The sequence below is a fragment of the Bidens hawaiensis genome, unplaced genomic scaffold (assembly GCF_021521415.1).
Source record: "Bidens hawaiensis isolate Kalapana, Puna unplaced genomic scaffold, B.hawaiensis_p1.1 tig00000702_1, whole genome shotgun sequence".
In the NCBI taxonomy this organism is placed as follows: domain Eukaryota; kingdom Viridiplantae; phylum Streptophyta; class Magnoliopsida; order Asterales; family Asteraceae; genus Bidens; species Bidens hawaiensis.
In genome coordinates, this window is record NW_027491042.1 from 4,378,055 (window position 1) to 4,391,842 (window position 13,788).

Sequence of the window (13,788 nt, forward strand, 5' to 3'; positions counted from 1 at the left end):
AGGATTCTCACAAATACAATGGTATAATTGAAACCCTTGTGAAATTCTAGCCAATATAGACCCAAAAATCACTTGATTTGGTTGAGAGATGAGAAAGTTATGATGGATTGAAGAGTTAGGGTTTTTGAAGGTTGTAGATGAAGAAGATGGTGAAATATGTGGTGAAAGAGATGGGTAATACGTATGTGGTGTATATTAATTGTAATTTTTTTAATATCGGAACCCGGGTCGCCCAGCTCCAAGGGTCCACCGTAAGCTACGGTGGACACCGTAGCTTACGGTGGCCTTGGTTCAAAAATGTCTACCGTACAACAGTTGCTGGCCAGCGTGGGTTTTTAACTCTCCACCGTAGCTTACGGTGCCTACCGTAAGCTACGGTAGGACATGCATATTTCTTTTTTTTTTAACACCATATCAATCAATAACCAGCAATAATAAAAACTAGTAACAAAAACTAATTTAGCAAATTAAAATAAAAATAAAAATTACCAAAGAAAAATTAAAATTAAACAAAACTACCCTACCCCCCATGAAAAACCCGAGTTGTCCTCAACACGGTATAAAAATCACAAGGACTTCCCCACACTTGATTTGGACAACTCCAAAGTGAAGAAGGTAATTTTTAAAACCAATTTCAAATAAAAACTAATTTAATCTATACTAAAATATACAACATACCTTGGCCTCTTAATTTGTTTCATCGTCCGGTGAGCTTAAAACGAAACTCACCTTGTCACCTTCAAGCACATTAAGATCCTTACTTTCTAGGTATGGTTTGAGGCGATGACCATTCACCACTTGTTTCGTTTGATTTTGCATATTTTCAATCTCCACATCACCAAACTTCCCTACTCTTGTGATGACATACGGACCCATCCACTTGCTTTTTAGCTTCCCGGGAAACAATTTGAGTCTCGAATTGTACAACCATACTTTTTGTCCAACTTCAAATGTTTTATTTCGTATCTTAGCATCATGCACTCTTTTTAACTTTTCTTTATACACCGAGGAACATTCATACGCTTCGTCTCGGATTTCCTCTAGTTCGCTCAACTTCAACTTCCTCAACTTTCCGGCTTCATGATAATCCATATTACCACTCTTAAGTGCCCATAATGCTCGGCGAGCCAACTCCATTGGTAAATGGCACCCCTTTCCATACACTAACCGGTAAGGAGTAGTACCAATCGGTGTCTTATACGCGGTTCGATATGCCCATAATGCATCGTCCAACTTAACCGACCAATCTTTCCTATCCACTCGAACCGTTTTCATCAAAATTTCCTTAATTTGGCGGTTGGAAACTTCAACTTGGCCACTCGTTTGAGGATGATATGGTGTTGCAATTCGATGATTAACACCATAACGTTTCAACAACTTACCAAACGTGAAGTTCTTAAAGTGCGATCCACCATCACTTATAATCACTCTTGGTATTCCGAATCTCGAGAAAATGTTAGTTTGTACAAACTTACAAACCACAGAATGATCATTAGTTCTTGTTGCAATCGCTTCAACCCATTTCGACACATAATCAACCGCAACAAGAATGTACAAGTACCCATATGAGTTCGGAAACGGGCCCATAAAGTCTATGCCCCAAACGTCAAAAATGTCAACCACCAAAATGGGCTGTAAAGGCATTTCATTCCGTTTTGAGATACCACCCAACTTTTGGCAATTCAAACAATGTCGGGAATATTCACTTGCATCTTTAAAAAGGGTGGGCCAATAAAACCCACATTGGAGCAACCGATAACTCGTCTTTTGACCACTAAAATGACCTCCACACGCCGATGCATGTGCATGAGTAAAAACTTCCCACACCTCGGAATCGGGAATACACCTCCTTATCATTTGATTCGAACCAATCTTGAACAAGTCCGGTTCATCCCAAATATACTGTTTCACTTGGGCCATGAATCGTTGCCTTCTTTTCTTCACCCAATGACTTGGAATAGATCCCGTTGCTAAATAATTCACAAAATTGGCATACCATGGTGTAGTCGATACGACTAACAATTGTTCATCAAGAAATCGTTCGTTTATCTCCATCGGGTCATCAACACCCTCCAATGGAATTCGGGATAAGTGATCCGCCACTACATTTTCACAACCCTTTTTATCCCGAACCTCTAAGTCAAACTCTTGCAAAAGCAATACCCATCGAATTAAACGCGCTTTTGCATCCTTCTTCTCCATCAAGTATCGAACCGCGCTATTGTCCGAATAAATGATCACCTTACTCCCCCAAATTTACGAGCAAAACTTATCCAAAGCATACACCACCGCAAGCAATTCTTTTTCGGTGTTTGTATAATTAGGTTGCGCTTCGGATAATGTTTTACTCGCATAATAAATGACCATCGGCTTTTTATTGAATCGTTGACCCAAAACCGCTCCGATAGTAGTATCACTAGCATCGCACATAATCTCAAACGGCCTTGACCAATACGGTGGTCGTAAAATGGGAGCTTCCACCAACTTTTCCCTCAAAACATTAAACGCTTGCAAACACTCATTAGTAAAATCAAAAGGAACATCTTTTAATAATAAATTACATAAAGGTTTTGTGATAACACTAAAGCCTTTAATAAATCTCATATAAAAACCCGCATGCCCCAAAAATGACCTTACCCCTTTAATGTTTTTAGGTGGTGGTAAAGATGATATTACCCGGACTTTTGCCTTATCCACTTCCATTCCCCTTTCCGAAATCACATGACCCAACACAATACCCTCTTGCACCATGAAGTGACTTTTCTCCCAACTTAAAACTAAATTTGTCTCAACACACCTTTTTAAAACTTTTTCTAATTCATTGAGACAATTTTCATAAGTTGGGCCAAAAATGGAAAAGTCATCCATAAATACTTCGAGTGACTCCCCGACCATATCCGAAAAAATACTCATCATACAACGTTGGAACGTGGCCGGGGCATTACACAATCTGAATGGCATTCGCCTAAAAGCAAAAGTGCCATACGGACAGGTGAAAGTGGTCTTGTGTTGGTCATCCGGGTGAATGTCAATTTGGTTATAACCCGAGTACCCATCCAAAAAACAGTAATACTTTTGACCCGATAATTTTTCAATAATTTGGTCAATAAAAGGTAATGAAAAATGATCTTTAGATGTGGCGGCGTTTAATTTACGATAATCAATGCAAACTCGCCACCCGGTGACTGGTCGGGTGGCGATTTGTTCACCGCTTTCATCTTTAATTACCTGTATACCTGCTTTTTTCGGTACTACCTGTGTAGGACTTACCCATTCGCTATCCGAGATGGGATAGATTATTCCCGCATCCAACCACTTGATTACCTCTTTCTTCACAACTTCTCTCAAATTGGGATTCAACCTTCTTTGAGTCTCTCGAGTTGGTTTGCCTCCTCGTCAGTGATGATTTTGTGCATAACTATAGATGGACTAATGCCTTTTAAATCGGCAATTGTCCAACCTATGGCCGCTTTGTTCGCCTTCAACACCTTCAACAATTCTTGTTCTTGAGCCTCTTCCAAATTAGATGCAATAATGACCGGTAATGTGTCATTATCCCCCAAAAACGCATACTTCAAGTGGCTTGGAAAATCCTTCAATTCCAACTTTGGTGGACTTTCCAATGACGGTTTTGTACCCGAATCAATCACAGCCGGTACACTTTCAATTTGATGAGTCTATGGTGGTCGTCCTTCTTTAACCGCCAGCACGTCTTGATTTTTCTCTTCCATCTTCAATGCACAATGATGTACCTGTTCAGAAAAATCACAAACACATGCTTTCAAAGCATCGTCCTCATAATCGTGCGGTTCACACGTGTCAACAATATCTGCCATGAAACACTCATCACCACATAAAGCATTAGATCCGTTAGTGAACACATTTAATCTCATTTTTCTATTTCCAAAAGCCATATCAACTGTGCCTGATCGACAGTCAATAATAGCATGAGCGGTGTTTAAAAACGGTCGACCCAATATAACATTTTGTTGTTGTGTCGAATCAACCGATGAGTAATCTAAGACCAAAAAGTCAACCGGATAGTTAAATTCTTCAACTTTTAATATCATGTCCCGCACAATTCCTCGGGGGAGTTTATGAGACAAATCGGCTAACACAACCGTTGTCTCAACTCGTTTTAAAGGACCAAAATCATATTGGTCGTATAAACCCCCCGAAAGAATACTTACTCCGGCCCCAAGATCTAGTAATGCCTTAGACATTTGAAAATCGCCTACTTGAATGTTAATTAAAGGCGTTCCCGGATCTTGAAGCTTAGGAGGAAGATCTCCTTTTAAAACCGCACTCACCCGCTCGGTTAAATCCACTCGTAGAGGCACTTTTTGTTGACTCTTTTGAGTGCACAATTCTTTCAAAAAATTTTCATATGCGGGTACTTGCTTAATTGCCTCAAGTAGAGGTAAATTTACCTTTACTTGTTTAAAAACTTCCCACATCTCTTCTTTTTGAGGACCCCTTCTTGAAATTATACTTTTCTTACCCGGGTCAAGTAAAGCCGAAGGAAATGGAACCACCTTTGGTTCTACTTCCTTATTTTCATCGTTTAAATCTGAAGTTTGACCCGGATTTTTTAAGGGTTTTCAAAAGTGACATGTTTAGTGGGTTTATTTGTTATTATTTCATCATCACTTTCGTTACCCGTAATATCCTCAACTTCCCCATCAACCACACCCGGTGATAAATCTTTTTTATATTCTTTACCACTTCTTGAAATTAGACGTGTAACTCGTGTAAAGCTAGTACATGTGTAACTGAAGATTGAACACGCGTAACCGGCACCGGAATACACGTTACCGACATTAAACGTGCTTAGCTGACTCGACAGTGTTCTGACTTGACCCTTTCGACTCGACCAAACCTACTTGAACCAAATTAACCATTTTTTTTGTATCGACTCGTTCTGCTTCTAATCCAGTATTACATATGACCCAAGCTTTGCCCGACTCGACCTATCACAGGTTCGAACTGGTATTCTTGTTAAATGTTAACTGTTTATAACTAAAAAAATATACAAATATCATACTCAAATTAAAAAGAATAAAATGCTCGCTTTTATTGTGCAATTTGAAAAATATATATATTAACGTGTGAAAAGGTTATAACCGTTAAAAAGTCATTGGGTAGTTGGTTTTGAATTAGGGGGTATATATGTAAATATTCTTTAAATTAACAATAAGCGAGTGAAGTTGAGAGACCAAAGTTGTAACTATGTTTTGAAAGAATGAAAAGACTTAATTATCCTTAAAATCAAATTTTTAATGTATTATGTGTTGTAGTTAAAGCATTAAGTTTGGTACCTCTTAAAATTTAAGAGGTCTTTTACTCATACTTTATATATAACATAGATAATGGATGAAGGGTGCTCCTTATATGTATTTAAGTTTCTAACAATCTTGTCCTGTGTTGTCATTTACGTTCTAAACTACTTTAAAACTCCTTAATCACAAACAACGCTTGTGATTAAAATCATTTTTTTTTACTTTTTTCTTTTATAGATTAAAACTAACATATAAAAATATAAATATATATACCATTCCATTAAAACTTAAAAAAATACATTCAACATTCAAGTATGATAAATTAAAAAAACAAAACAAAACAATCACAAAAATTGTATAAATCCTAAAGCCAATCATATTTCTCCCACATTTGACGTTTTTGATCTAAAGTTACTTCCAACATCCGACGGGGCAAATTGTCGTCGGGATATTAAACGTTTTCAACTCCTGGTCATACATAATTTGTTTCACAACCTCTTGTTGTTGCTCCAACAACGCCATGGTGGCTTCTCCTTACCTCTTTTTTTATTTCGACAAACTCCCTAAACGTTGATTCTTTCCTTGACCTATATTCAATAAGTGTCTCGACCATACTCATTTTGCTTCACGTCGACGAATATGACCTCTTTTCTTTTGATGTGGCCTTGTTGGTGTGGCGTCTTCATTAAGGGCCGAAGGACTTATGCTCGAGTAGTAGCTCTCGACTTCCAACGATTTTCTTCTTTTGTTGGAATTACTACCATCCTATTCACCAATCAATAGGACCTTGCCCCATTTATCATGTTTTCTTAAAATCTCTCATGCATCAACGTAACTAAAACCATTGGGATGTTTGGTTTGGTAATCACTTAACGTCTTTTTCATTACATCAAGATCGGCACACCCACTATTTCTTAGATGGTCCTATAAAGTTATATATATATGGTGAATATCATTACAAAACCCTTAAATTATTTAAGAACTTGAGAGAACCCTTGAAAACTAATATCTTTTATAAATTTTTTTGTATGTTAGTGTTATTTGAGTGTAGTTTTATTATTTTTTTTATATCTATATTTATGATTACAATCATTAAAATTAGTATGTATACATATTTATGTTTTTTTAACACATATGTAAATTTGTTGGTTCATACATTTTACACATATGTAAACTTGTGATTTATATATATATATAATCAAAAATTTATATATAAAAGATGATAAAACTACTCTTAAATAATGTTAATATATAAAAAAAAATTAAAAAAACGTTTGGTTGTTATGAGTTCCTAGGAGTTCTTGATTTTTTTAGAGTTCTTAAATGATACCAACCCTATATATATATATATATATATATATATATATATGTATGTACATGTATATATATACAAATTTTACCGATTGACGCTAAAATTTATTGAACAGAGTCATTTTAGACTTCATAGACTCCCATTTTGAATGAACTTGATGAGCATTTCGATTGTTTCCACTCATGAGTGCTTGTAATCAGGGACGGATTCAGTGTTGATTCAGTGGGAGCGTATGCACCCATTCAACTCTCTATTTTATGTTATAAACTTCTAATGTATTAAGCATAATGACATTTTTGCCCCATCCTTATTTTTTTCAGTGCCCCAACCCCACATTTTGAGCTTAACTTTCTAAGCCTAATTTTTTTTTTGGAAAATAGCAATTAAGTCCAAATTGTTTAATTGTCTAACCACATTATAAATTGAAATTTTTGAGTCTGCAAGTTATACGAGAGCAAGAGATGAAAAGACTTTTTTAATATTACGGATTCTTGTTTTTATTTTGAAATACAAGACACACTAATCAAGTATTACATTAGATTTATGTTAATTGGATTTTTGTTGTCATTTGAGGAACGACAATTTGGGTTCTAGGTTTATAATTGATGTATATAAAATTATACATCTTTTTACCATCAAATAATCTCTAAAAACTGCAACTTCTATCAAATAACATAGCTCAGAAGGCTACTTATCACATTAAAATGCAATTTCAGGTAAACCCAAGCCTTGAACGAAGAAACAAGCGAAAAGACGAAGAAAAACGAAAGAAAACCCCCAACCACGCCCTCGTGCCTCCCTAACCACGCCCCAATGCTTCTGAACACAGGAAAAGACAAAAATCTGCAAGAAAATAAAAATACTGGATACATAAGCACGGGGCCGTGCTTTAGCAACCATGGGGCCGTGGTTACCTTTGAGAAAAGACAAAAAGAATTATCACATATCACAAAAAAGCACGGGGTCGTGCCTTAAATAACACGCCCCCGTGGTGAGTCATCATGTACGATCTGACAACATTTAATGCAACTGGACACCTGGACACGGGGGCGTGCCTCTAGAAACACGGGGCCGTGCATGTCTCTCCAGAATGCCTATAAATAGAGAAGCATGTTGCATTGATCAAGTGTGGTTGAAGAAAATCTTTAAACGGGTTTCTCTTATAAAAACACCCACATTACACCCATATTGAAGATCTTGTGGAGAGTTTGAAGGCTTGGAGGTTACCATTGTTATCCATCATCATCATCATCATCATTAAGAAAGAAGATTCATCCACATTTGGTTAGATTGTTCTAGTTTAATCATGTGTTTGGTATCATCATCTCTTTTAATGTTATAAACAATGCTCATTATGAGCTAAAACTCCATTTACCATCTAAAATCTATGAAGAAGATTTGTTTTACTTGATGATTATGTGAAACATGTGGTTTAGTTTGGAATAGTACATGGTTATTTTGCAATTATCCTTTGATGAAGTTTTGTTTTATCACTTTAACTCAATACATCAAGGTTGATGATTAACAATCATTCATGTTCATTCATGTTCTTGGAGACTAGAAATAGTAAAAAGAATACTTTGATAACTTACTCAAGATAAAACATGGATCCTTATGTTGTACTTAGAAATGATGAGATATAAGTTATAATCTATTTCTCTAGTTTTGATCATTCTAAAATAACATTGTTAACACGATTGCTTAGGTTATCATGCTAGTCAAAGAAATCATATATTAATGGAATGTGTAATTATAATCTAATTAAATCAACCAATGGGAGGATGTGTGAGTTAACTAAAACCACTCGAAGTTGTTAGGATTGGTATTTGAGAAATCGAAATCAATCCTAATCGTTCTACTATTCCAAACTGCATGTCTACTTAAATTGGCATTCTCGTGGTAGCATGACATTAGGAAAGGGTGGACTTTAAAATGCGCATGCTACTTTATTTTATGTCATAGAATATGTTCACTTAGAAATGAGGGACTGTTCTATCATATATTATTAGGACAAGTTTATCACATGTTTATTTAATAAATCATCAAAAAATAATGGAGCGGATTTTTTTATCTTAGATGGTAACATTCATATAATTGAATTACTCACTTAGAATTTCTCTTCTTATCACCTATTTATTATATATATAAGTACTTCTATTTTATAAAAAGTTCGAAAATCAACCTCAAAATGACTAAACCCTCCGATTAAAGTAAAACGAAGATTCATCATCAGAAACATTTGTGTCCACGGCTCAATACTTGGTTCTTACCAATACTATTCTACATATACGATAGGTACACTTGCCTATTTTTTGTGTGTTTAGTCTTAGTAGAAATCACTTTTATAAATTTAAAACACGATCATATGCGAAAGTTAAAACCCCAATCCATTACATTTTACTAGCACGCGCAGCACACATCACTAATTCTAGCTAATTTAAAGTATAATATGGCTGCTATAATAAATAGACCGAAATATGAATTTATTCTTAGTATCATTTTTTAATGTTTAGTAATTTTACACTATTTAAATGATGAAAAAAAAACAGTTGTAGATTTTATGAATGATGCTATAGTTGACTGTTTGCAAAAGATAACATCACGTAAAGGTCAATTGTAATATGAATTTTGTTTATTATGTTTAATAAATTTTGTTGCTTAAATTTTTACACATAATTTATTTAATTTAACTTTTTTACCCGCCCCATTTTGGTTTAACCTGACCCGTCTTTAGTTGGCCCGTGCTTAGTTTAACCAGACTCGTTCTAGGTTAACCTTTTAAGGCACCAACCGGCTAAAATTTCTGGATCTGCCACTGCTTTTAATGGTTTTAGAATGTCTTCCAAAACGTCTTTTTTGTGGATTTTTTTACTTCTTTTTCTTTAAAGCAATAAACCCACGATTTAGCTAAGCCTGCTTCTTGGTTTTTTTTTTACTATTGGACCCTAGTCACCCATCCTTCTAATCATGTTCTAATTGTGTCTTCAACTTTAACTTCATTATTGTCTTCTATAACTTGCATTTCGACATTATCATCATCCAAATTAAATGGATCTTGCGTTTCGAGCACATAATCTACATCATCGGAGTCTTCGTGAAGAGGGTGTGACTGTTCCATATCATCACCCAGGAACCTTCGAGGTAGGCTCTTATATGCAAATGGCTCGAACACATTTTGACCCTCCAAAAGGTATTCATATCGACCAGGAGCAACTAGAGTAGGGATTTGTGGGTATATAAAAGATGGGATGGTTGAACATAAGTTCAACCCGTCAACTTGTGTCCGAATAGTGTCCTCTTGTGTAAGAACCGGTTATTCTCACAGTCGACTCGCCTTCTCTTGTTCATACCGCCTCTACCAGCACTCTAACAGATTCCCGACCGGTGGAACCACCTCCTTGGGTTTTAGAGGATTTTAGATTGCTTGATCTTTTTAAAAAAAAATTCCATGATGATTGTAGGTTGTGTGTATTTTGATTTGTGTGAGTAGAATGGTAAAAAGATGAGTTTTACACTGAAATTTATTTAAATAAATTAAAACAATTTTCAAGCCTGGCGGCTCTCTCCAACTGTCACATTACATAGGGTTGTATAACCCGATTTTTGCCTTTTGGTAGCCAGCTTGGGCAAAATAGGATGGGGTGGTGTTCTCTCGTGCAGTTTGTATACCCGATTCCTACTATCCGGAAACACTCCTTCCCTTTAATAACACATCAATTTGTTTAAAGTAATATGCATTAGTAAAACTTATATATATATATGGTAAAGTTAAAATACAAATGACAACAAAAATGAGAGTGGTGAGAAGAAATCCAGTCCATTGATCTTAGATTTGAATGGCTGAGATTAATTTGATAAATAAAAATTGATGAAAAAGGCATGAAGGTAATAACCCACATTTCTTGACTTTCTCTCTCCACATGTCAATTACCCCATCATTGTTCATAACTTTTTCATACGACGTTATTTTTTTTTAAAAAAATTCACCATAATAATAAGCGTTTTTTTAACTTTAATATGAGTATCATATTGTTATATAAAATTAAAAAAAATAATGGGTTTTTTTAATTGTGTTTTTTGTTGTTCATTGTGTCTTTTAGTTGAGTTTTCATATGGTATTATAGATTTTGATCATTTATTTTTCAATTGGTACTCATATTAAAGACAAAAATTAAAACAAAGATTATGTCATTGTGTTGTTTTGTTCGTCATTAACTTTTAGTCATTGTGTAATACGTTCATTGTCTTTTATTCGGATTGACATATGATGTACATAAAAATATACATCTTTTCGTCAACAAATAATCTCTAAAAACTGCAATTTCTTTCAAATAACATAGCATAAAAGGCTACTTATCACAATAAAATGTAATTTCAGGTGAAATCAAGCCCCAAACGAAGAAACAAGCGAAAAGACGAAGAAAAACAGAAGAAAACACAAGAAAAACAAAGAAACACGCCCCCATGCCTCAAGAAACACGCCCCCATGCTTCTGAACACCAGAAAAGACAAAAATCTAGAAGAAAAGACAAAATATGGAACAAAAGCACGGGGTCGTGCCTCTCAACCACGGGGCCATGGATATCTGCCAGAAAAGACAAAATGAATTTAGCACATGTCACTATAAAACACGGGGGCGTGCCTACGTAAGCACGGGGCCGTGCTTCTCACTCCAGATTGCCTATAAATAGTGGCTCATGTTGCACTCATTTGGTGTGCCTTGAAAAGAATTCTATCCGGTTTTCTCTTATAAAAACACACACTAACACTCACATAGAAGATTTAGTGAAGAGTTTGAAGGCTTGGAGGTCATCACCATCAACCATCATCATCATAATTAAAAAGGAAGATTCATCTACATTTGGTTATATTGTTCTAGTTTAATCATGTATTTGTTATTATCATCCATCCTAATGTTAATCACCACACTCATTATGAGCTAAACTCCATTTACCATCTAAAATCTATGAAGAAGCTTTGTTTTACTTGATGATTAATTAAAACATGTGGTGTAGTCTAGTAAAGTACATGGTTATATTACAATTATCTTTTGATGAGAAATGTTTCACCATCTTAAATCACTAATTCAAAGTTGGTGGTTGTCAATCCCATTGGCAATCGTTCATGATCGATTCATGTTCTTGAAAGATAAAAATACTTTGATACATTATCGAAACATGGATCCTTATATTGTACTTAGAAATGATGAGATACAAGTTATGATGTATTTTTCTAAGTTTTGGTAATTCGAAAATGGCTTTGCTTAGGATATCATTTTAGTTAAAGAAATCATGTGTTAATGGAATGTGTAATTATAACCTACATAAATCAACCAAGGGGAGGTTGTGTGACCAAACTATAACCACCCGAAGTTGTTAGAATTGGTATTTGAGAAATCGGAGTCAATCCTAATCTTTCTACTTTGCGAAACTACTTGCCAACTTAAATTGACATCATTGAGGTGGCGTGACATTAGGAAATGGTGGACTTTAAAATGCGCATGTTACCTCCTTAGTGGGAAAGATGCTCACTTAAGGTTTAAGGAGCTATCTATCATATATTGCTACGACAAGTTTATCACATGTTTAAATATTAATTATCAATGCTAAAATGGAGTGGATTCTTGATCTTAGATGGTAACCTTCGTATAATTGAACAACTCGTTTTGAATCTCTTATCTTGGTCACCTATATATTATATATAAGTATTTATATTTTATAAAAAATTCAAAAATTAACCCCAAAATGATTAAAACCTCGTATTAAAGTAAAACAACGATTTATCATTAGAAACATTTGTGTCCACGGATCGATACTTGATTCTTACCAATACTATTCTACATATACGATAGGTACACTTGTCTATTTTGTGTGTGTTTAGTCTTTGTAGAAATCACTTTTATAAATTTAAAACACGATCTTGTGCAAAAGCAAAAATATCCATCCCATTATTTATATTTCACCACACGCACGCACACAACCAAGTTTTTGGCGCCGTTGCCGGGACACGGTACGTTTCTAAGAACTATCCAAGTTTTAATTTAATCATTGTCTATAATTGTACAAATTTTTAACTTGTATTTTATTTTATCTTTATTAAATACTAAAATATATAATTTTACAGCTAGCCAAATTTTAACCTTTATTTACCTTACCTTACTTTATCTTAATTAATTTGGACCTTAGTTTAGTTTAAAATAGCTTAGCCTAACTCATAGTTTAACTTAGACTAACCTTAGCTAACTTTTACTTTAGTTTTCATTTTGATTTTTCCCATGTATGTCCTCTACTTTTGAGCCTGAGCTTGTTTTTCCAATTTCTGAACCGGAACGACTCTTTCGTCGACGAGCACGTAAACGGACTATAGAAACCGCCGAAGCAATCAAAGACGAATCAGTATACACCACCACATCGGGAGAAAATCAAACCGAAGAAATGATGGCGGCCTAGAACAATGAGCCGAACATGAGCCAGTATGCTAAGCCAACTCTCGAAGGCTATGGAAATGGAATGGCTCCACCCGAAATCACCGAAATTTCGAAATCAAATCAAGCACCATTCATATGGTGGAAACTTCAGTTCAATTTCATGGTCTCCTCGACGAAGACCCTCTTTCTCACATATCTCAATTCCTACGAATCTACGGAACCTTCAAAATACAAAACTGCCCAGACTATCAAATCGAGCTTAAATTCTTTCCTTTCTCTCTAAGGGGTCAAGCCCTAGAATGGATAGAATCCCTTTCCTCTGGTTCCATCACCACTTGGGACCAGATGGTTGAACAGTTTCTCCACAAATATTTTCCGCCTGATAAAACTGCAAAATACCGAGCCAACATTACCGGATTCCGGACCGATGATGATGAATCGTTGCACGCAGCACGGGAGAGATACAAAAGTCTTCTAAGAAGATGTCCGCACCATGGACTGAGCGTATAGTTACAAGTACAAACTTTCTTTGACGCACAATCCAGTCAAAACAAGCAGGCCATCGACCAGATCGCTGGTGGAGACCAGGGATCCAAATCACCTAACGACGCATTTGAAGTCCTGGAGAAGGCCGCAAAGAAGAGTTTCGCTTACAACCCACCAAGATCTACACCTACCCATAAACGAATACACCACGTTGATTCCAACACACTTGTCACAGCACAACTTGAAGCTCTTTCTAAAAAATCGAACAACTTCAAGCCGAACTA